This window comes from Caretta caretta, chromosome 10 (assembly GCF_965140235.1).
Source record: "Caretta caretta isolate rCarCar2 chromosome 10, rCarCar1.hap1, whole genome shotgun sequence".
In the NCBI taxonomy this organism is placed as follows: domain Eukaryota; kingdom Metazoa; phylum Chordata; order Testudines; family Cheloniidae; genus Caretta; species Caretta caretta.
Window position 1 is genome coordinate 84,623,691 of NC_134215.1, and position 22,728 is coordinate 84,646,418.

Sequence of the window (22,728 nt, forward strand, 5' to 3'; positions counted from 1 at the left end):
CCAAAGCCTAGAGAGAAGTGGGGGCTCTCCAGAGACGTCTGCAGTGTGGGTCACACCAACCCAATGGGAGAGAGAGAAAAAGGGAGCCAAGGAGTCCCCTCCTGTGGAGTGGTGGCCACTGGGATGGGGGAGGGAGGCCAGGGGGTCAGAGAGATGGGGCAGTCCCTTCCTGGGGCCATGGGAGCCATCAGGAGGGGGTGGGGGGCCATGGTGGGAGGCTGGCTGTACTGAGCAGCTCCGGGGCACTGGTGGGCTGCATGTGGCTGGGGGACACTGACTGGCTGATCAGAGCCCCTGGGGCCACATGGACTACTCAGGAATAATCCCCCCTCTTCTGGGGGCAGAGGGCAGGGCTTTGTCAGGCCATCGATTGACCCAGGCGCGGGTTGGGGGGGGGTCTCAGTAGACACAGCAACTGGCAGAGCCGATCCCCATGGGCGCGGCCTGGCTGATTCAGGCTGCTGGGAGTGAGGGGCTGGGTCCACACCTCAGCGACCCACGTCAGGGATGGAGGGATCCCTAGATCCGGGTTCAACGGGTCGGGGTCAGGCCAAACATCCGTGGTTAAATAGGGCAGGGCTGCAGGGGGCTGTCAGACTGGGTCCCCAGGGCGTTACTTCCTGCAGCACCTGCCCTGCTGCCCTCCTTGGCACTGGGGGAACGCCCGCCAGCCCCGGCCCTTATGGAGCGGGCAGGAGGGCAGCTGGGCAGGGGTGGGGGAGGAGCCGGGAGAAAATGGCTGGAAGAGGAGGGTGGCTGAGGGAGCGCAGGAGGTTTTGGTGTGAGAAGCTGAGGGTCTCTCTGGAGGGTGGCTGTCAGTGTGGGCAGGGGAAGCTGAGGGTCTCTCTGGAGGGTGGGTGTGGGTGTGGACAGGGGGATCTGGGAGGGAGCTGAGGGTCTCTGTGGAGGGTGGGTGTGGGCGTGGACAGGGGGATCTGGGAGGGAACTGAGGGTCTCTGTGGAGGGTGGGTGTGGACAGGGGGATTTGTGGGGAAGCTGAGGGTCTCTGTGGAGGGTGGGTGTGGGTGTGGACAGGGGGATCTGGGAGGGAGCTGAGGGTCTCTGTGGAGGGTGGCTGTCAGTGTGGGCAGGGGAAGCTGAGGGTCTCTCTGGAGGGTGGCTGTCAGTGTGGGCAAGGGAAGCTGAGGAGCTCTGGGGAGGGTGGGTGTGGGTGTGGACAGGGGGATCTGGGAGGGAGCTGAGGGTCTCTCTGGAGGGTGGGTGTCGTGCGGGTGAGTGGACAGGCCGGGGGGAGCCTAGGAGCTCTGTGGAGGGTGGGTGTCAGTGTGGGCAGGGGGAGCTGAGAGGTCTCTATAGAGGGTGGGTGTCCGTGGGTGTGGGGATCTAGGGGGGAGCTGAGGGTCTCTGTGGAGGGTGGGTGTCAGTGTGGACAGGGGAAGCTGAGGAGCTCTGTGGAGGGTGGGTGTGGGTGTGGACAGGGGGATCTGGGAGGGAGCTGAGGGTCTCTCTGGAGGGTGGCTGTCAGTGTGGGCAGGGGAAGCTGAGGAGCTCTGGGGAGGGTGGGTGTGGGTGTGGACAGGGGGATCTGGGAGGGAGCTGAGGGTCTCTCTGGAGGGTGGATGTCGTGCGGGTGAGTGGACAGGCCTGGGGGGAGCCTAGGAGCTCTGTGGAGGGTGGGTGTCAGTGTGGGCAGGGGGAGCTGAGAGGTCTCTATAGAGGGTGGGTGTCCGTGGGTGTGGGGATCTAGGGGGGAGCTGAGGGTCTCTGTGGAGGGTGGGTGTCAGTGTGGGCTGGGGGAGCTGAAGGGTCTCTGTAGAGGGTGGGTGTCTATTGGCGGGTGGATCGGGGGGGAGCTGAGGAGCTCTGTGGAGGGTGAGTGTCGGTGTGGACAGGGGGATTTGTGGGGGAGCTGAGGGTCTCTGTGGAGGGTGGGTGTGGGTGTGGACAGGGGGATCTGGGAGGGAGCTGAGGGTCTCTGTGGAGGGTGGGTGTGGGTGTGGACAGGGGGACTTGTGGGGGAGCTGAGAGTCTCTGTGGAGGGTGGGTGTGGGTGTGGACAGGGGGATTTGTGGGGGAGCTGAGGGTCTCTGTGGAGGGTGGGTGTCGGTGTGGGAGGGGGGAGCTGAGGAGCTCTGTGGAGGGTGGGTGTGGGCGTGGACAGGGGGATCTGGGAGGGAACTGAGGGTCTCTGTGGAGGGTGGGTGTGGACAGGGGGATTTGTGGGGGAGCTGAGGGTCTCTGTGGAGGGTGGGTGTGGGTGTGGACAGGGGGATCTGGGAGCGAGCTGAGGGTCTCTGTGGAGGGTGGGTGTGGACAGGGGGATTTGTGGGGGAGCTGAGGGTCTCTGTGGAGGGAGGGTGCGGTGCAGGCGGGCCTAGGAGAGAGCTGAGGGTCTCTGCATCAGCCTCACTTTTAGCTCTATAGCGTTGAGCCACTGTCACAAGCTGGCTGACCCCTTTAAGGGAAATAACAAGATCCGCCAACCACCGCAGGTGGATAATAACGAATGAGGTCATGTGATTAGTTCAGACCAGGCCTGGGGATAGCTGGGTGGGATGGAACCGTGGGGCTGGCAGCTTAACACTTCCCAAGGGAGGTTGGGGGTGCCATGCAGGACAGGCCCCTGGGGAGCTGCAGGGAATAAAGGGACAGTTTGAAGTGAACCCAGCTCCAGGAAGGAGGGCTGGGGGCTCCTGATTTCAGGAGAAAGATTGGAGCGAACCTACATTTGGGGGGGAGGCCTGCGAGTTCCTGACTCAAGGAGTGGGTGGGGGGGAGTAAAGCCTGAATAGTTGTGCCCAGCTTGCACACTTGGTGATGGATGGACCATAGGGAAGAGGGGTGGGGGCCAGCAGGAGTCTTGGAGGAAGAGACCATTTTTGAGTTTATTTGGACTCAGATAAAGCAGAATCCAGCAGGGGTCTTTTGGGCTGTGTGGCGTTTTTATGAGGCCCTGAGTAGAAGGGGAAATGGGGGCAGGGTGCTTCAGAGCCACCCCTGCTGACCCTGTTAACCTCCTCTTATGAGCATTTGCTGTTTTGGGTCAGGCCAGTGTTTCATCTAGTCCACGGTAGGCAGTATCAGAAACTTCAGAGGAGAGCAATGGATTAACCTACCTGTAGGAGAAATTTCTTCCTACCCCCAGGCAATTAGTGGTTGCCTTACACTTATCTATTTGATAAACAAGAACACCCCATTTACCTTGTCCAGACCATTCATTATTTAGACAGAATACATATCCTAGTACCAAGCCTCTGTAATGTTCCTACGCTTAACCTTTGTTATTTGTTAACTACAGTGTACTCCCTGTGAAACAGATCCTTATTGTCATTTTACTTCACAAAAAAGGTGCTTCTGCCTCTTTCATCGTGCTAACCTTTTCTAGCCTTCTCTTGACACTCTAGGTGTTCCTTAAGCTCTGTTATAGGTCCCGCTCCATTTCCTATTTTAAAGTGGAAAGCCTTATTTTGGGAGATGAGTGAATTCTGCACACACAAAATTTTGATTGTCTAAATAAAACCTGCAAACTTACATTCATGGCATTTGTGATGCATTTTGCAAACATTTGTACAAGCAAACTCATGAGAAAGTGACAAACACTAGTGGAAACGTGCTTGCATGAACAGATATTCATGCTGAGTTTGTTTGGTGGTCACCTTGAAAGCTCTTTGTGAGTTTTGGAAGAAGCCAGTCAGAGAGCCATGTTTTTTAACTGACTAACCCACAAAATGTATAGTAGCTATTTGAAGCAATACTCACAGCCATCTATAGGCTGAAATATGTTTCCAGAAGCAATTTTTCAAATAATTGTAAATAACAAAAATATGTTAAAATCCAAGTCAGTCCATAGACAGGAAAAAAGGATACGTTCATTAAATAAGCTGGTGACTGCAATTAGTTTGCCCGCTTTACTTGCTTCCACTAAGATCCACTATTTTTAAACATCCATACAGCCAAATCCCTACTGTCTCTACTTATACCTTTTTCCATTAAAAGCAGACCTCATCCTTCTCTTTCTTCACAACCAGGAAGCTGAGAGTCTCTGTTTTCCTTGAAGTAGTTTTGAGACAACATGTTCTGCAGCTGCTCTGAACTACCAAGTTGTGAGATCTGACCCTCCTCCCTCATCTGGGAGTTTTGACCTTCCAGTCACTACACCTAATTGCTAAGCCTTCACTTACTCTAGTTCCACCACTCTGAATTTTGATCCTCCTTCCATTCCATCTTCTGTTCTATGAGCTCTCAGCCTCTATGGGGTCATCAGTAATATTCTATAGGTTTCAGAGGAACAGCCGAGTTAGTCTGTATTCGCAAAAAGAAAAGGAGTACTTGTGGCACCTTAGAGACTAACCAATTTATTTGAGCATGAGCTTTCAAGTGAGCTACAGCTCATGCTCAAATAAATTGGTTAGTCTCTAAGGTGCCACAAGTACTCCTTTTCTTTTTAGTAATATTCCATAGGCACCACACTCATTCAGGAAACTCTGGAACCCAAGCAAGTCCATTGATTTCCAAAGTTGGGAAAATCCCGATTAAGGGGGAAAAAGTAAACTTTGACCTTAGTTTGCACAAGATAAAGATTTATTGTAGAAAATTAATAAGGGAAGTAAGGGGAAACAAGGAGAAATCAATGGCCAACAGAGTTAAGGACAACAAGGAGTTTTTTAAGTATATTAGGAACAAAAAGAATCCTGACAATGGTACTTGTCCATTACTAGATGGAAATGGTATAACTACCAGTAATAATGAAGAAAGGGCAGAAGTGTTCAAGAAATATTTCTGTTATGTATTTGGGAAAAAACATATGAGGTAGTCATATTTTGTGATAATACTCTTTCCATTCCACTAGTGTCTCAGATGGAGGTTAAACAATAGCTACTAAAGTGAGACATTTTTAAATCTGCAGATCTGAATAACTTGTAACCAAGAGTTTTAAAAGAGCTGGCTAAGGAGCTTGGTGGATGATTAATGTTGATTTTCAATAAGTCTTGGAAGTTCCAAAAGACTGGAAGAAAGCTAATGTTGCACCAATATTTGAAAAAGGTAAGTGGGATGACCTGAGTAATTATAGGCCTGTCAATCTGACATCAATCCTGGGCAAGATAATAGAGCAGCTGATATGGGAATCTATTAATTAAGAATAAAAGGAGGGTAGCATAGTAAAAGCCAATCAACATGGTTTTATGGAAAAAGATCCTGTCAAACTAACTTGGCAGCTCCTTTTGATGAAATTACAAATCTGGTTGATAAAGGTAATAATGTTGATGTAATACATTTCTGTAAATCGTTTGACTTGTAACCATATGATATTTTGTTTAAAACCTAGAATGATATAAAATTAGCATGGCACACATTAAATGGATTAAAAGCTGGCTAACTGATAGGTCTCAAAATGTAAATGAACGGTCAGTCATCATTGAACCAGTGGGTTTCTAGTAGGGTTCCGCAGGAATTGTTTCTTGCCCTACATTGTGTAATATTTTTATCAGTGATCTAGCAGAAAATATAAAATAATCACTGATAAAGGTTGCAGACGACACAAAAATTGGGGGAGTGGTAAATAATGAAGAGGACAGGTCAGTGATAAAGAGCAATCTGGAATGCTTGTTAAACTGGGCACAAACAACCAATATGTGTTTTAATATGGCTAAATATAAATAGGAACAACAAATGTAAGCCATACTTACAGGACTGGGAACTCTATCTTGGGAAGCAGTGACTCTGAAAAAGATTTTGGGCTCCTAGTGGACAATCAGCTGAATACAAGCTCCCACTGTGATGCTGTGGTCAAAAGGACTAATGACAGGTTTCAGAGTAACAGCCGTGTTAGTCTGTATTCGCAAAAAGAAAAGGAGTACTTGTGGCACCTTAGAGACTAACCAATCACGAAAGCTCATACTCAAATAAATTGGTTAGTCTCTAAGGTGCCACAAGTACTCCTTTTCTTTTTGCAAAAGGACTAATGTGACTCTTGTTTAGATGTATAAATAAGGGAAGCTTGAGTAGGAGCAAAGAGGTTATTTTACCTCTGTTTGGCACTGGTGCAACCCCTGCTGGAATACTATGCCCATTTCTGGTGTTCACAGTTCAAAGGTGGCGATAAATTAAGAGAGCGTTCACAGAAGAGTCACAAGACTGATTAAAAGATTAGAAAATACGCCTTATTGTGATAGACTCAAGGAGCTCAATCTAATTATCTTAACAAAAGAGAATGTTAAGGAGTCACTTGATTATAGTCTAGATAAGTACAATATTTCAGTCTAATGGTATGTCAATACTACCTGCTGGATCGGCGGGCAGCAATCGATCCAGCGGGGGTCAATTTATCGCATCTAGTCTAGATGTGATAAATCGACCCCCGAGCGCTCTCCCGTCAACTCCTGTACTCCACTGCGGCGAGAGGCACAGGCAGAGTCGACGAGGGGGCGGCAGCAGTTGACTCACCGCAGTGGACACTGCGGTTAGTAGGTCTGAGTACGTCGACTTCAGCTACGTAATTCATGTAGCTGAATTTCCATAACTTAAATTGACACCCCCCCCCAAAAAAAGTGTAGATGAGGCATAAGAGACAAAGGTCTCACAGGATCCAGTGGCTGGAAGTTGAAGCTACATAAACTCAGACTGGATATAAGAGGTAAAAACAGTGGGAGTAATTAATCACTGGAATAATATTCCAACTGTCATGGTGGATTCTCTATCACTGACAATTTTGAAATCAAGATTGGATGTTTTTTTTTCTAAAAGATCTGTTCTAGGAATTATTTGGGGGAAGTTCTATGTCCCATGTTTTAGGGGAGGTCAGACTAGAGATGATCGCAATGGTCCCTTCTGGCTTGGAATCGATGAGGATCTGGAAATTATAAGCTCTTTGGGGCTGGGACTATTTTTATATTACATGTATACAGTGCCAAGGACAGTAGGGCCCTGGGCCCTGATTGGGAGCTCTAGGCAATGTCTCAATACAAAATAAGAGCATGATAAAGGTGTAATCTTCACACAGGGAGATGCACTCCCAATCACAGGCCAAAAATAAAACCCCAAATATGACTTCCCAATGGTGAGTTGTGCGAAGCTTGTCTGATAATGATCATTGGAACCATGAGATTTTAAGACAACCCAGAGGAATCATCATCTGCATGGATGTCAAATCACCCAAGACAATAAATCATGGTGACTGCAACACTGGGCTAGAGTCTGGTGCATATTATTAACAGGCAAGCAGGGAGTAGGTGGTCCTGTAGATAGCCTCAGGTCTTTTGCTCTCTCATGGTTATTATTCCCACAGCTGAAGAGAGTGGCACCACAGAGGATATCCCTGCAGTGGTAGGATCAGGGGGGCTGGAACAATTTGTACAGTAGGGGTGCTGAGAGCCACTGCACCAAACTGTAAACTCTCTGTACAATGGACAACGCTTCAAGCTGGAGGGGGGGGTGCAGCAGCAGCACCCCCTGCACCCCTAGTTCCAGCACCTGTGGGTGGGGTTCTGTGAGATGCCTACCTGTCATCCCCACAGCACCAGGAATCCTCCAGGCTCTGAAGTCTGCCTGGCTCCCAGCCACAGCTGACTTCCAGTTGCCTTACTGCCCCTGGCAGGGGATAAACAGGAAGAAAGGTGGCCCAGAACGAAGGGATTAGCAAAAGTCGGGGGGCCTCCAGCCTGGCGGCATGCGGGGCCAGTCGCTGCGCGGGCGAGGAGCCCGCGGCGCGGACGCGTGTGGCCGGCGTGGGGCGGCAGGCCCGCGCCCCGGCGGGAAGGGGGCTCCGAGCGCCTGAGGCGCCGTCCCGCGGCAGCGCTCCCCTGCCCGGCGGCCCCGCTCAGCCGCAGGCGAGGCTTGCAGACGCCCCGGGCCCGCCGCGGCCGGCGGGAGCCCAGGGCCAGGGCGAGCAGCCGGACGCGCCTGGCGCAGGGGCTCCGGGCGCGGCCTCCGGGGCGGGCGGGCCCTTCCCGGGCGGCCGGTCCGCATGGCCCCGGGGGGCGTGACTTGGGTCGGAAACGAAACCGCCCCCGCCCGCGAGCCGGGAGGGCCGAGGGGCGGGCGGGGCTCGCCCCGGGGCTCGCCTGGCGGACCGGCCCGGGAGCCCCTGGGCGGCGGGCAGAGGCCGGAGCGGGCGGGGCGGCGGCGCCGAGACAAAAGGGAGCGGAGCCGAGGAGCGGCGGCGGCTGCTTTGCATCCCTTCCCGTCGGCCCCGCTCCTCGCTTCCTGCTGCCGGGAGCGGCCGCCAGCGGGCCGGGGCGGCCGGAGCAGGGACCCGCGTCGCCAGCCCGGGGTGAGTCCCGGCGGGGGGCGCGGGGCCGCCGACATGTCGCGGGCGCTCGGACGGGCCGCTCCCGGGGCCGAGATGGCGGCCGGGGGGGGGCACGTGCCCCCCCCCCCCCCCCAGCCCGCCAAGTTCCCCGCGCCGGGGCCGGACCTGTTGAGCCGCGGCCGGGCCGCTGTGGGGCTGGGGCGGGGGCCGGGAGGCGCCGTGGGGCGCGGAGGGCTCCGGTCTCGGGGCCGCTGCCCGCGGCGGGGACCGGCTGCCTGGGGCAGGGGCTGGGCGGGGGCCTGGCGGCGGCTGCCGGGACCCCCCCCCGGCGCCCGGCCTGGCCCCCGGCGGAGACTGTCCGTGGGAGCGACCCGGCCCCTGCTCGGCGGGGGGAGGACGGGGCCCGGGCTGCCCTGCCTGGAAACTCCGCCCCGCGGCGCCGGCCCCTCTCCCGCCGAGAAGCCCCCGGGGCCGGCGCGGCAGGCTTCGCCGGGTTTCGCTGTGGCGGCCGGGCTGAGCGAGGGGCCGGGCTGAGCGAGGGGCCGCGCCGGAGCCCCGAGCGCCGCTGGCCCGCCCGTGCCCCCCTGTGGACGTGGCTCGGGTCTTCCCTTGCCCTAGCTGCTGCTTGGCGGGGAGCTGGAGCCCCCCGATGGCGCAGCCCCGTGTGCTCGGCCTCGGGTTCCCCCCAGACTTGCTCTTGGGCCTCCTCCTCAGCAGGGTGTCCTGTGGAGCACCTGATACTCGCTGGCAGGACCCTTCTGGGCTAAGGGTTAGACTCAGCGGAGAGGAGGGAAAATCATCTCCTCACTAGCCTAGTGTTCTATAAAAGTGCCTACGATCATGGGAGTTAGAGATGGGAAGAGCCTGGTTCAATAGGTCGTGTTCATCTAATGCAAATATTTGAGGTTTAGGACCCACTCTTGCCCGCCCTCTTTTATCTACACCTCTTATATTGCAAACAGATCTCACCTGCCTTCTGGAAAAGGTCAGGAAAAAAATCTCCCTACAGTTTCACAAAGGCTTTGTTCATGAGACCTCTGATCTGACTGGTAACCAACTTGTTTTGTGACTTTCCTTTGGAAAGTATTGCACATGGTGAGGAGCTTTCCCTTCTTACAATCACCTGTAATCACTCCACAGAATATAATAATTAATAGACTTTATTTAAACCCATTGTGTTGCAAGAGGGGAGAGGTGGTCAAGGCAGAAGGTGCAGCTCTGGGAGGTTAAAACTCCTCTTAAAATATAAAAAACCTGGAAACACAAAGTAGAGAAGGTTGGTTAGTCTCTAGGCTTCAGTCAGAATGGACAAGTTGTTTGTGGCATAAATGAATTAAGTTTATTTGCTCCAAGGCCTCAGGCTAAGGATTAAACTGTTTTACCAGAATCCGTTTTAAACACCATTATACAATGATTCTGGTGGACTCTGTTTAAACGTGGTTTGTCTGGCCAATGTGGATTAGGCATAACCATTTAAAAACTGCATTCTAGGCTAGTTGGAGACCTAAGAAATCGAATATCCCCAGATGAACTCTGTAAAGATTGTGGATAGGAGCTTGTTTTACCATTTCCTGGGGACCTGTTCAAAGTAACCCTATTTTGGCAGCAAACCAAGGGACAATTTTTAATTATGATTTTAGTCTTCCCCTTGACTCGTGAAACATTCCTATTGGAGTCTTTCCTCAAATTCTTTTGATCAGACAATGTATGGAGCTGTATTTGCACCTGATTGTGGCAATGAAAATCCTTCTGGCAAAGAAATGGACGTGCCCCTCTCTCCATTCTAGAGAAATGATTTAAACAAAAAAAAGTGAGGAATACCCTTCCAATGGAAAATCTCCACAACTGTCTGCTAAATACATATGGCCATCTTGCAACCTGGTTCCCATTTTATGAATATGCTAGACTGATTGGCTCCATAAATACAGATAACACATTCTTTCCATATGCAAGGTTAAAGAAAAATAGATAACTTAAGTATTATTACAAACTGTATGCAAGTTAAATTGTTTCTTCACCAAACAGGACAGCTTTTCGCCTTGTTTGTGTTCTGTTTAATCGTTATGATGTAGTTTTAATTTTATTAGACTAAAAAGTATAAAGGGATTGTAATTTGTAAACCAGTTTAGTAAATACCCCTCAGAGACGGGATGAATGAGAGAGTCAGCAGCAGTGTGCTAATGAATAGGCAATGGGCTATTTGTGCATGAGCCAGAGTGATTATTTCAGGACGTTTGCTGCTAAGTGAGACAAACATTCCATATGTTGATCAATGTGATCGTTTTTTTCATATTAATTTATATTGAGACTTAGGCCCTAATTCAGAAAGGTACTTTAACACATGCCTAACTGTAGCACAGTCCTGTTAACTTCAATTGAACTAATCATATGCTTAAAGTTAGGCACGTGCTTCAGTCCCTTGCCAAATTGGGACCATAATAAAAAGAATAGGCTAGTGTAGGTGGGTGAGTTGCCATTATTACTCTGACTAGGAATTGCACTTACTCTTCTGTTCTTGCTACCCTGTCTGCCTCTTCCCACTCCCCAACCCAGTTCTTTCACTGGTCCACCTGTTATGTCTTGGCTTTTAGACTGGATGCTATTTCAGAGAGAGACTGTCATTTTCTACACGTTTGTTCAGTGCGTGATGTCACCACTCAGGGCAGTTGCACCTGTATTCCTCCTCTGCAGTCCAGTAAGGGCGCCCACTTCTAGGCTTCTGGCTCCCCAGCTGTCCTCTCTCTGGGGCGGAGATCCTGTGTCTCTCCCTCCTGACATGATTTTCCCCAGGGTGCACAGTTCCCTACCTACACTGTTATTCCCAGCAAGCCAGGCTGCCTAAGCAGGCCAGCGCCTGCACTTTGCTCACTCTTCGAAGGCTATGAACAAGGTAATTGCTCAACTTAAGGGTTTGTCTTAACACACAGTGCTGCAGCAGTGCTGTGGGAACGCTTTAGTGAAGATGTTACTATGCTGACGGGAGAGCTTCTCCCATCAGTACAGTTAACTCACTTCCCTGCAAGGCGGCAGCTACGTCAACAGGAGAAGCTCTTCCATCGACACAGCCGGGTATAACTGTCGTTCAGGGTGTAGTTTTTTTACACCCCAAGCGATGTAGTTATCCTGATAATGGTTTGTAATGTAGACCTGGCCTGAGTTACAACACAGCTATTTCTGAGCAAGCACGGTGAAAGCATTACAGAGAAAACATTAAAACAATAAAGGGGTCTACACGCATGCTAATAAGCTTACCAGATATCTCGCCAACCCCATCAGAGGCTCTGGTAGGAGTCAGTCCTTCAAACCCCACCAGGAGGGTTTTCTGTGATTACAAGCTCAGAATAGCATTCTTTTAGAACAAGCATGCCCATGCATTGGTTAATCTTTCCTTTATGCAGTTTGGGCCTTTGTTTTTCGGGTTCCAGGAACAGGAAATCAGCAGACAGTGATTCCTTCCTCAGGGCGTAGCTTCAAAAGACTGGGGTTTTTTGCATAATCAGAGGTGAGAAATTTGCAATCATCTCCCCATTGGGATTTCCCAGGCAAACCACCTGACACTGTTTGTTCGAAAGCCTGTTGTCTGGCCCGTTGTTCAATATAGTCCTTTGAAGTTCATAACATTTCCCAGGGCTCACAATCATACAAAACTTTTGCATTTAATACAGTGAACTCCAAAGATGATTAAACTTAATACATTTTTTTTTTTCAAGGATATTGCAGGAAATTGCCATATCTGTCACATCTAGCATAATGGGGGCCTGACCTACTTGGCCTATAAGTTCTACTGCACTATAAATAAACTTACTAAAAGTTCTAGTTTGGGTCTCTTTTGGATACACCTTTTATGTAGCTGCTAGTGGGTCTTTTATTTGTCTTGTTTGAGGCAGAGACCCAAGGGCCTGGCTGCTGCGCAGCATTCCAACCTAGGGGGCACATCAAGGGTGTTCCCTTCATCTCAAGCTATGGATTTGGGGACAGACGGTGTATTCCAAGTGGCACTTATAGAGCTTTTACCTTTTCTTTCGTATTCTGGTCTGCCACATTCCCTCCCTTTAACCCTAATTGGCTGCACTCTGTGCTCTCCCCTTCCCCAAACTGACTGTGATGGGCACAATAGTGGTTAGACTGTAATAAGTTGGCCTGATTCACTTTCTCCTATTTTTAGATACACTTTTTCCCCGAAGAGAAGCTTATTTTAAAGGTGTCATATTCTTGTCTTCCCTAATTTTGACGACAGTTAGCTTGGAGACCAAGAGCATTGGAGTTTGAGGTTTCTCAGCCTTTAAGTCCGGGAGTAGTGTTGAATCTTCAATAAGGAGAACTTTGCTCCCACCAGTGTCAGTCAGAATAAGCTGAGTTTAAAATAAGTGTTAAAAAACAAAGTTTTAAAAAAATTCTAACTAAAAATCCATTTCCTCCTTAACTGTTCAGGTTTCACTTCCCTAGCACTTGGGGCAACATAATCCTTTGATTTCTCAACTTTTCTATAGTGTCCCCCAGGCCAAAGAGAGGAGACAACCTCCATGCCCGCTGGAGGGGGAAAAAAACAGCGGGGGGGGGACAACAACTTTTCTTTTCTTCTTTTTTAAATGTCAGGCGTCCTCAACCTCTGAACATTGTAAAGAAGCTCCCCTTTCCCTCCACCAACCCTAATCCACACAACCTGCCCTCCCTCCCCTCTTTTCAGGCCACCTCTGGTCTTACTGTAGAGAGGCTACAGTAGAGGGACAGTGTCTGAAATGTTCTCAAGTGTAGGGGAAAAAAAAGAGCACACAGGAAGTTCACCTGGGTTCTTGAAAAACTGTTTCCTGGTCACAAAGATGAAGTGCTCTGAGAGATTGAGGTGACTGAAATACTAGTGCTGGAGCAAACTGATAATTTAAAATGCGATAAGTCACCAGGCCCAGATGGTCCATCTATGGGTTCTGAAGGAACATAACTAGGAAGTAGTAGAAGTAGCTACCTACAAAATTATTCAATCTTTAATTTAAAAACAGCCACTGTTCCAGAGAATTGGAAGGTAGCAAGTATTGCACCCACAATTTAAAAAGGCTGTAGGAGAAATCCAGGGAATTATAGGCCTATAAGCCTTACATCTGCACCTGGCAAATTGCGTTAATTGGCAGTGAATAACAAAACACCTGGAAGATCATGATCTGATAGGGTCTAACCAGCATGTATTCCACAAAGGAAAATAGTGTCTCACTAATCTCTTAGAATTCTTTGAACATGTCAAGAAGGTAGTGGATGAAGGAGAACCAATTAACATAATATATTTAAAGGAGTACTTGTGGCACCTTAGAGACTAACCAATTTATTTGAGCATGAACTTTCATGAGCTACAGCTCACTTCATCGATGAAGTGAGCTGTAGCTCACTTGAAAGCTCATGCTCAAATAAATTGGTTAGTCTCTAAGGTGCCACAAGTACTCCTTTTCTTTTTGCGAATACAGACTAACACGGCTGTTACTCTGAAACCTGTCATAATATATTTAGATTTCCAAAGGGCCTCTGAGAACTTCAGTAGTCTCGTGTGGGAAGAGGCAAAGTTGTCAGGGATCAAAAAATGGCTAGGAGACAGAAAGCAACAAGTAGGATTAAATGGTCAGTTTTCATCATGGCCAAAGGTTAAGAGAGGAGTCTGTAAGGTCCTGTGTTTAATATGTTTATTAATTATTTGGAAAGGTGGGGTGCAGTGAGGTGACAGAATTTATAGGTTACACAAAGTTAAGGTTAGTTAGGACTAGAGAGGTTTGTGAGGAACTAGAGTGAGACCTATACAAGCTAGATGGGCAACATGATTGCAAATGAAATTTAATTTTGATAAATGAGAAATAATGCACATTGGAGAGAAAGTTTAACTTTTCATCACCTTATAAGTTCCTAAATTAACTGTATCAACCTAAGACAGTGACCTGGATGTCATTGTGGACAGCTCAATAAAAACTTCTGTGTAATTTGCAATTGTAGTCAAGACTAAAACAATGTTAGAGTGCATAGGAAATGGGATAGAAAATAATACTAAAAATATCATAATGCCTTTATATATATATATATCCAGTTTCATCTGGATACTCTGTGCTGTGTTGGTCACTCCATCTAAAATAGGATATTGCAGAAGTAGAGGGGCTTCAGAGAAGAGCAATTAGAATGATCAGAGGCCTAGGGAAAGCTCTCATTAATACAGATTGTAAAGAAGAAGGGAACAGTCAAAGAAATTGGAAAGTGGGAAATTCACAACCGATAAAAGAAAATACTTTTTTACATGGTGTGTGATTGTGGAACTAACTGCCATAGGAAGTCGTTGAGGCCAAGAACTTAAAGGTGATTGAACATTGACATGAATATCCAGACTTGTCATAACTCCTGTCCCTTCCGAAATGTTTGTCTTAAGTCTTGATGCATAAGGTTTAATGACCATCTGTAACTATTACAGATCAGGATGAGACCTTTTTTGAGGGGAATGGGGGTGTCAGCGGGCAGGCAGATTATCCCGTAGACATCTGTCTGCTGTAGGGTTCTTGCACTGTCCTTTGAAGCATCTGGTTCTAGATACTCTGGGACAGGATACTGAACTAGGTGGACCTCAGGTCTGATCTAGTCTGGTCATTCCTATCTTTCTATGAAACTCTGCCATTCTGGATTTGCTGTGGAGAGCTCTTTGAGCTAAAAGGTGTTCCTGGGTTTGCAGGGGGAGCTTACATTTAAAAGGAAACCTGAGCAGCTCCAAAAATCTAGAATAAGCATGTTTACTGTAGGAAAGGGATTGTGACAAGCAAAAGCAGATATGTGATCTGCAGTGGCCCATTACTTAGGGCAGAGAGTCTCAATCAGAGAAAGGTAACTACATAGATGTAACATATTTAGACTTTTGTAAGGTGTTTGACTTTATACCTCAAGATGTTCTGATTAAAAAATTAGCATGTGATATCAGTCATGCATCTGTTAAATAGATTGACATCAATCAGTCAGAGTTTTTCAAAGGTAATTGCCAATGGGGAGCCATCATGGGGGTGTTTCTAGAGAGGTTGCATAGGCGTAGGTACTATGTCCTGGTGGTGATCAATGTTTTCATCAATGATCTGAAAGTAAATATAAAATCACTGCTAAAAAAATTTGTGGCTGATGCATAGAATGACAGCGTGGTAAATAATGAGGACAAGGCAGTCCTAGAGAGTGGCTCGCTTGATAAGCTGGGCCCATTCAAACAAAATGTGTGTTAATAAAGCCAGATGCAAAGTTGTCCATCCAGGAACACAGAATGCCAGCCATACCTACAGAATGGGGGCCTGTATCCTGGAGAGCAGTAACTCCAGAAAGGTTTTAGGGGACAGAGTAGACGAGCAACGGGAGAAGGGAGGTGGTGATTACCTCTGTAGATGGAACTGATGAAACCAACCCTGGAACACTGCGTCCAGCTCTGGTGTCCACACTTCTAAAGGATGTTGGAAAAATTGGAGAGGGTGCAGAGAGGAGCCAGAAAAATGATTCAAGTGTTGGAAGAAATGCCTTTCAGTGAGAAACTTAACAAGCTCCATCTGTTCAGTTCATCCAAAAAGAAGAGTGAGAGGTAACTGGATTAGGGTGTAAGTACCTTTCCTGGGAGTAAATGCTGGGCACGGACGTGCTCCTTTGCTGAGTGGGGAAAGGCAGAACAGGGTTCAATGGCTAGGACAAAGCTACATTAAAACCAGGCACAAATTTTAAGCTTGAGGGTGACTGAGCATGGGAACAAACCACCACAGGAAGTGGTGGCTTCTCCCTCCCTTGATCTGAAGATCTGCAGACTGTCTCTTTCTGGAAGCTACGCTTTAGTCAAACACAAATGATTGGGCTCAGTGCAGGGGTAACTGGGTGACTGTAATGGCCTGTGTTGTACAGGAGGTCAGGCTAGACTACCTAATGGTCCCTTTTGGCCTGAATATCTATGAATGGGTGTCAGGGCCACAGCCACTCTGCCCTTCCCATCTTGCTGAATGGAAGTGGAAGCTAGATCCCAGCTAGCTGGGAGGGGAATTCTGCGGGAGCCACATTAGGAAAAAGGGGTGTTTGTATGTTGAAGATTGAGAGCTACAGACTTAGTGAAAGTGCAGACCCTCCAGCATTATTTGTCAAACAAATCAGTGACTGTTTGTACTTGTGGTTCTGCATCTTATTTTCATGGCTGTCCTCTAGGGGACTCACACTCACACACACAATTGGTCTGCACCTCTCATGATGATAACTTAACACCTGCGACAGTTACCCTTTACATAATGATTACTTAAATTAGTAGGGGTAGAAGGGGAAGTTATTCACTGTCTCAATGGGAGAGTTCCAGATACTGGACAAGTGAAAAGTCACGTGCCCTTCTTTAAATGTGGTGAAGGAGCTGATGGAGAAGAAACCAACAATGGAGGAGTTGACTGAACAGGGAATAGATGGGTATGAGGTCAGAAGTCATCAGCTCCTTGGAGCTTCTTGGAAATCATACCATCTCCAAATCCATTTGGAAATTGATGGGAAGCCAATGAATGCTGATCCCACTTCCTGTAGCAAGAGATTACTCTGCCCACAACATTGCAGGCCCCTGAAGTTGAGTAGCAATATAGGAAGGCAGTTAAAAAATGGAACTGCAGAAGTCATGGTGGAAAATTTAAACAGATTTCAACAGGGAGAGACAATGACAAATCCTGGCAGTGTCCCCCAGTGCTGGTGATAAGCACCTTTCGACAAAGGAAATATGGAAGGAAAATGAAAGTTTGGGTCAAAGATAGTGAACACTTCTATTGTGATGTAGGGGACTTCAGGTGTGAATTCAGAAAAATGATTGTGAAGTCAGACATAAGGACTTCAGTCTTGGATGCATTTGGCTGTAGGAATTCCAGTCATGCCCGGGTGCTGGCAGTCAAGGCAGGTAGAGAGGGCATTCTTGGATCTTTCTGTCATCTGAGGGAAGTGTAGTATTGTGTGTTTGAAGCTAATAAAGCAGGATCCCTGATGATGAAAAGCGGGTAAAGGACTGGATCTTGTGACCTCTTTGGGTAGATGGCCATGGAGAAGATGTAAAGCCTCCACCAGAAATGGCCTGGAGAGAACAGTTAAAAGGTTGGTTTGAAACCAGAAGAGGAGGGTGTCTGAGACACCTGTTTTCCCAAGGTATTTCAGAAGGAAAGTGGCTGCTGGCCCTGAAAGTCACACTGGGATTAGGAGAGGCATGAAGCTGGTTATTAGTGACCCAAATGTGCCCTAGGACTCTAGGAATGTAACTGGGCCTGACAGTACCTGCTGCTCCCTTGTTTTTTTTCTTTAAGTTCTGGAAGTTCTTGGGGCCCTTAATACAGAGTTACCCTGCCAGATGTGCCGTTGGGGTCTGTTTGGTGGGGTCACATGCTTCCAGGGGTGGTGGTTTTCCTTTTACATATTACAGTTAAAAAATAAAACTCCGTCCTTAAACTGGTGCCCGTTCACTGTTAATGAATGCACACACACCCCCGGTGTGGGTCCATGTGTCAAAGTGAACCTGGAACATAATGGCAAATTCTGATCTTGGCTCCTGCCAATCCTTGAACATCTATGGCACTGTATGCAGATGATGCTGATAGCCAGGGACAAAGGGCTGGGCTGGAACTGGAGTTTCATGGCAACCTTGTTTTCCGTCAGTTTGAATCTAACTCTTAACGTGAGTTGGGAAAAGCGTTAGTTTGTAGGGACCTGGCCGCAGCGCTGTCCTGCCTGAGAGAGGGAGCCAGCTGGAGCCTGTGTACCGCTGCCTCTCTGTCGTATGGGGAGAGAAGCTTCAGGGTCAAAGGTTCTTTGCACTTTATGGGTCTGGAATCTTCTCCAGAGCCTGAAGACAAGACTATCTTTCCATGTGAATTTCTTCTAATTAGGAGATGGTTTGGGGAAGAACTTATTTATCAAGGCGAGGTGGTAGGCAGCTATGTTTGTACATGCTCATTGATTTTATACTTAGAAATCTGCATGACAGAGCCAGATTTTCTACTTTATTGAGCAGAGTTTAATTCACACTGGTGTTGGGAGAGACTGTGAAGGTAGCTTGGCATGCTGGCCAGACATAATTGATACCTGGTTGTAATTTGTAGGGTCTAGGGAAGAATTTCATGTCTAAAAGCATTACAAAGCTATCTGCTCTCTTGTACAGATCACTTGTGTTTTCTGGTAGACGTTGGTGTGTGTTAGAGAATTTATTTGGTATTTGTTTTAGAGAGAGAACTTGTACTTTAATATATTTAAGAATCAGAATAAACCCCCTATGGTAGTTTGGAAATGTATGGCATATGACCATTTTCGGACTCTAGCTGCTGTCTAATCTGACCTCTTCAGGGGAGAGAACTCAAACAGATGCACATAAGTTTGGTTTGTATTATTTTGTCAGTGTTCTCTTCAACAGTTACACAACAAAGTCTCTTAATGCAAGTTAGGTCATTACATGGTTGTCATACAGTGATAAAGTTCAATAAATCCTTTTTCTTTTCTTCATCTCTTCTTGATGCTCCCTGAGTCAGGCCTCCGTGCCTCTGAGGTTTTTCTGACTAGATCTACACAATGTGTGCCAGAGATCTACACATTTCAAAGATTCTTCCTCTGGTGTTCCACTTGTTCTCATGGTGTGTTGCTGTTTTCCTTACCGTGGTTCTTGCTGCTTTTGGTTAAGGGTTTCCGTGTTATCCATTAAGACTCCTGCTTTCAGAAATTTATGACTTGGTTGTGTAAAGGCAGTAATTTTGTTTATAAAATGTATCACCAAAATAAACTTGTCATCTTCATCACAATTCTTTTATATTTGGCCATTTAAAAAAATGACATTCTGAATTTTGCTTTTAGACCTTTTTAATTTTTTCCCTAAACTGTATTAACTCCCTCCCATGATAAGCTCTTTATTATACAGACTGGTTAACATACATGCATAGGAAAAGGTTTTTGATTCACACACCCCAGTGAAAATTTTCTGAGACCTTTCAATGGATTTGCTATATATATATGCATGACTCTCTGGCTTGGTAAACAGAAAATGAATCCGCCATTAGCCGAAGGTCAGTGATCTGGTAAGTATAGAAGTTGGCTCTCATTGCTGGACAATAATGGCTTCTAAGGGATAGCCGTGCAAGTGAAGGTTGGATTTAGCTTATCTGATGTTCACCTTTAGCATCACGCAAAGCTAAGCAGAAACTTTTTTGTTTTTAAAGCCTATCACAATCTGACCATAATCTGACCTACCTGTGTCTCATGCACCAGTTGATGACAACACTGACCTCCCCTTTCTTTATATCAGTGATGTCCAACCTCTGCCCCTTGCGGGTGGCGATATGGAGAAGAAAATACAAATTTGATTATTAATTGAAGTGTTTTCTGAGCCACACCCTGTAATTTTTAAACCAAGTGTTTGAATGAGTCCAGCTGCCTCCCATCACTTCCCCTGCATCTATAAAACCAGGGAGAGGAGGTTGGTCGACAGGGCCTCCTGTGACTGTGGGGCCTATTTCCGATCCTCCGTCCGTTCACACATACGGGCAGAGTTCCTCTTGGCGGCGTCCGTTGGCTCCCTTGATGCCTTTGAGGAGCAGTGGGCACTGTCCGGGGTTCTCTGCTCCGTGTCCCCGTCAGGTTCCCTTCGTTTGACCCTTTGACTGCACTCCTGTCCTTGTTATTTCATTAGTTGTCCCCTGGAATCACTTGGCTTCCAGGTCCTGTGGATCCTCCCCTTAGGCTGAGGGGCGGGGGGGGGGCCCTTTAGCAGTGGGCAGGCGGAACCTGAATCCCAATAGGATCACTTCCCCTGCAGCCTCAGGAGCAGCTAGTTGGTGAGAACTGATAGTTCTCTGAGCAACAGTTGCCTCTTCCTTGCGCATCTGCTTAGTGGCTCCCCAGGAGAACTTGCTGCATGGCAGGGTTGTTGGAGCTTTCAGGAAAGCAGGAGAGGAACCTAGAAGGGTGGCTTCTTTCTCCCACCCAGTCACCCAGAAGGAGCAATGCTGAGAAACAACAGCTAGTCTGGTGCCCTGATTCTCTGCTGCAGCCATGAGTGTAGGCTGGGGGTGCTCTGACTTGTGCCAGCTGGCTGTGGTCTCCAAAGTGACCATGCACTCCATGGAGAGAGCCGTTGTGTAGTCTGCTCTGTCCATTCGTCCCAGATTTGGGCTCTGCACCAAGCGCTGTGGGCAGGAAGGCATGTAAGCCACCTTTTGTGGCTCTGTGCCCACTGGGGACTCCCTCACACAGAGGATGGGAAGGTTTCCACTCCTTTGGCCCCTGGGTAGCATAAAGGGGGCAGGACAAAATCTGCCCCCATGTTTTGATTGTGGCCCCTGGCCTTTTTAAAATATGGTTGGGCCTGGGAGCAGGCTCCCTTTCAGGAGCTTTATCTCCGCTCCTCAAGGCTGAAGCTCTTCTCCTTCCAGGCAACTGGGCACCCCCAAACCCAGCTTGCTGCTGGTCCGTGATTCACCTGACCCAGCAGCTTCCGATACCGTCGTTTCAGGGAAACCAAGAATTCTGACCTTGGGTCTTGATGGGTACATTAATAAATGTCTTGTTTAAAAATTAAAAACTTGGCTTGTTTTAAGTCTTAAGGCACACTGTTAGTTAATTATTTGAAATCTTAAACATCCTCTCTTAGAGAAGTGTTGCAGTTCCTCTCCTAAACCAAGGCCAGCACAATCATCTGCTTTGTTTTTATGGGTAATTTTCATGCACCAAAATCGTGGTGTCTCCAAGTTTGGATAAATATCAAGGCTCAGCCTATGGCATCCAGAAACCGGGCAGGCTTGAAGTCCACCTGCAGTTCATATTCATAGGTGATCTAGTGAGTGACCGAGAAAGAGGGAGGAAGGAGTGATAGAATTACAGAAGGATAAATGCTTGCTTGTTCTACATTTATCTTTCCTGTTTCTTGGTAGCAAATGTTTGTATGTATGTGCTCCAAGGCTCCAGACAGTTTCCCCCTTTGCCATTTTTCCTTTCCACTGACTGACATTTACTGCTTGTCTATATTTTCCTTCATTTCAATAGACTGTCTCTCCCCTCTCTTCCTTTTTATATATATATATATATATATATATATATATATATATATATTTTCCCCCAAGCCCTTCCTTTGTTTTCCTTCCTTTGTTTCTCCTAACATCCCATCTAGTGACCAGTGGCCCAGCACCCTATTCATCCAGGAAGAGATGAGTCAAAAGCCTGGGCTTATTCCCTGGCCATTCAGTGGTGAAATGGTGGTGGTGCTGGAAATTCTGGGGGAGCAGTATCCCCTGCAGAGAGCCAACATACCAGTTGCTCTGTGGATTTTTTTTCTAACTCTTGAGATTAAGAACGTTTCGGTTTCTGTGAGCTTGCAGCTAACAGCACTGGAAATAAAAGGAGCAAGCTGCAGGAGGGCATTTGGATGTTTTCCCTTGGGGAGGTCTTTGTTTAAAATTTAATACTCTGTTACTCTCTTTCTAGATGGATGCTAGCTCTTCTCTAACTTGCTGTCACTTTGACACTTTCTCTCTCTAGTTTCCTTTCTCCCATCTTTCCAGCACAATTCCATTAAGCCTCTATTGTAGCTGTCCCATTTTTTAATACAGACATGTCCACAACATAAGCTTTAATAGTCTGGAATTATTCAGAGTAGAAAGTTGGGCACACTAGCATAGCAGGGCTGAAAGAGCAAGCAGTCAGACACCTGTCTCCTCTGTAGTGGGGCAGGGTTTTTCTCTTGTTCTTCCCAGACTGCCTCAAGGATCTTTTTAGGAAAACACCAACGTGCTGTGCAGATTTCCAGGGCGGGTTCTAGCTAAGTAGTTGCCTTTCTCGGAAGTGCTGATTGTAATTTGAATGATGATGGATTGTGGGTATTTGTTTATAGTTTCCAGATGGAATATGAAGAAACAAAGATTATTGAACTCTTCCTATGATCCCTGATAGAAGTCTTTCCACTTTTGAGCTTTCTTACTTGAAAAGGGTTAATTTTAAAAGATGAATACTAATGTATTGTGGTGCAATGCAAACCACTTGACCTGAAATGGGTAACGATTATTGTCAGGAATGAATTGACTAGTGCCTGCCTCACTTGTCCTGCTGTCCTTCAGTTTAGAGAGTCAACAATGTTTTCTCCTTGGCCAGGCATTTATTATTTAAGACCTGTATTTATGAGTTGCACTTTACCGTGTGAGTAGACACTAACCTTAAAAGTCATGGAACTGCTACTCGGTGTAAGAGAAGCAGAACTGGGCTCTGAATTCATAGGCTCTTGTGGCACTCGAGAGAAATTCCTTTGGAGAAGACAGAATCATAGATGGTAGAATTGAAAGGAACCTCTTGGGTCACAGAATTAAACGAGGAGGGTTGGACTCATTCTTGTCTTTCCCAGTTGTATTCTTCGCTCATTCAGCATGTTTTATGGAACCCCAGTAAGATCATTTTGGAGCTCATCTGCTGAAGACGGTAGGTGTTTGATTTATGAATGGTTTTATTTCATGATTATCAGCAAGGTGAACGCACAAGCAAATGATTTCTGCAGTTGGATATTC

General features: G+C 47.5%; 1 protein-coding gene and 1 long non-coding RNA gene across 5 annotated transcripts in view; one reads left to right on the top strand and one right to left on the bottom strand.

Annotated features, from left to right (window-relative positions):
* The first annotated feature begins 8,001 nt into the window (after positions 1 to 8,001).
* Positions 8,002 to 22,728, top strand: part of ZNF710 (zinc finger protein 710) — a 51,132-nt gene continuing 36,405 nt past the window's right edge. For all 4 annotated transcript variants that reach the window (XM_048865888.2, XM_048865887.2, XM_075133274.1 and 1 more), the window contains exon 1: positions 8,002 to 8,230. The gene's annotated coding sequence lies outside the window, so the exon portion shown is untranslated. The remainder of the gene's footprint in view (positions 8,231 to 22,728) is intronic.
* LOC142073511 (uncharacterized) lies at positions 9,354 to 11,655 on the bottom strand. The gene is made up of 2 exons (XR_012670400.1): positions 11,462 to 11,655; positions 9,354 to 9,463 (listed from the first exon to the last, which is right to left on the bottom strand). It is a non-coding gene; the product is annotated as an uncharacterized LOC142073511 (long non-coding RNA).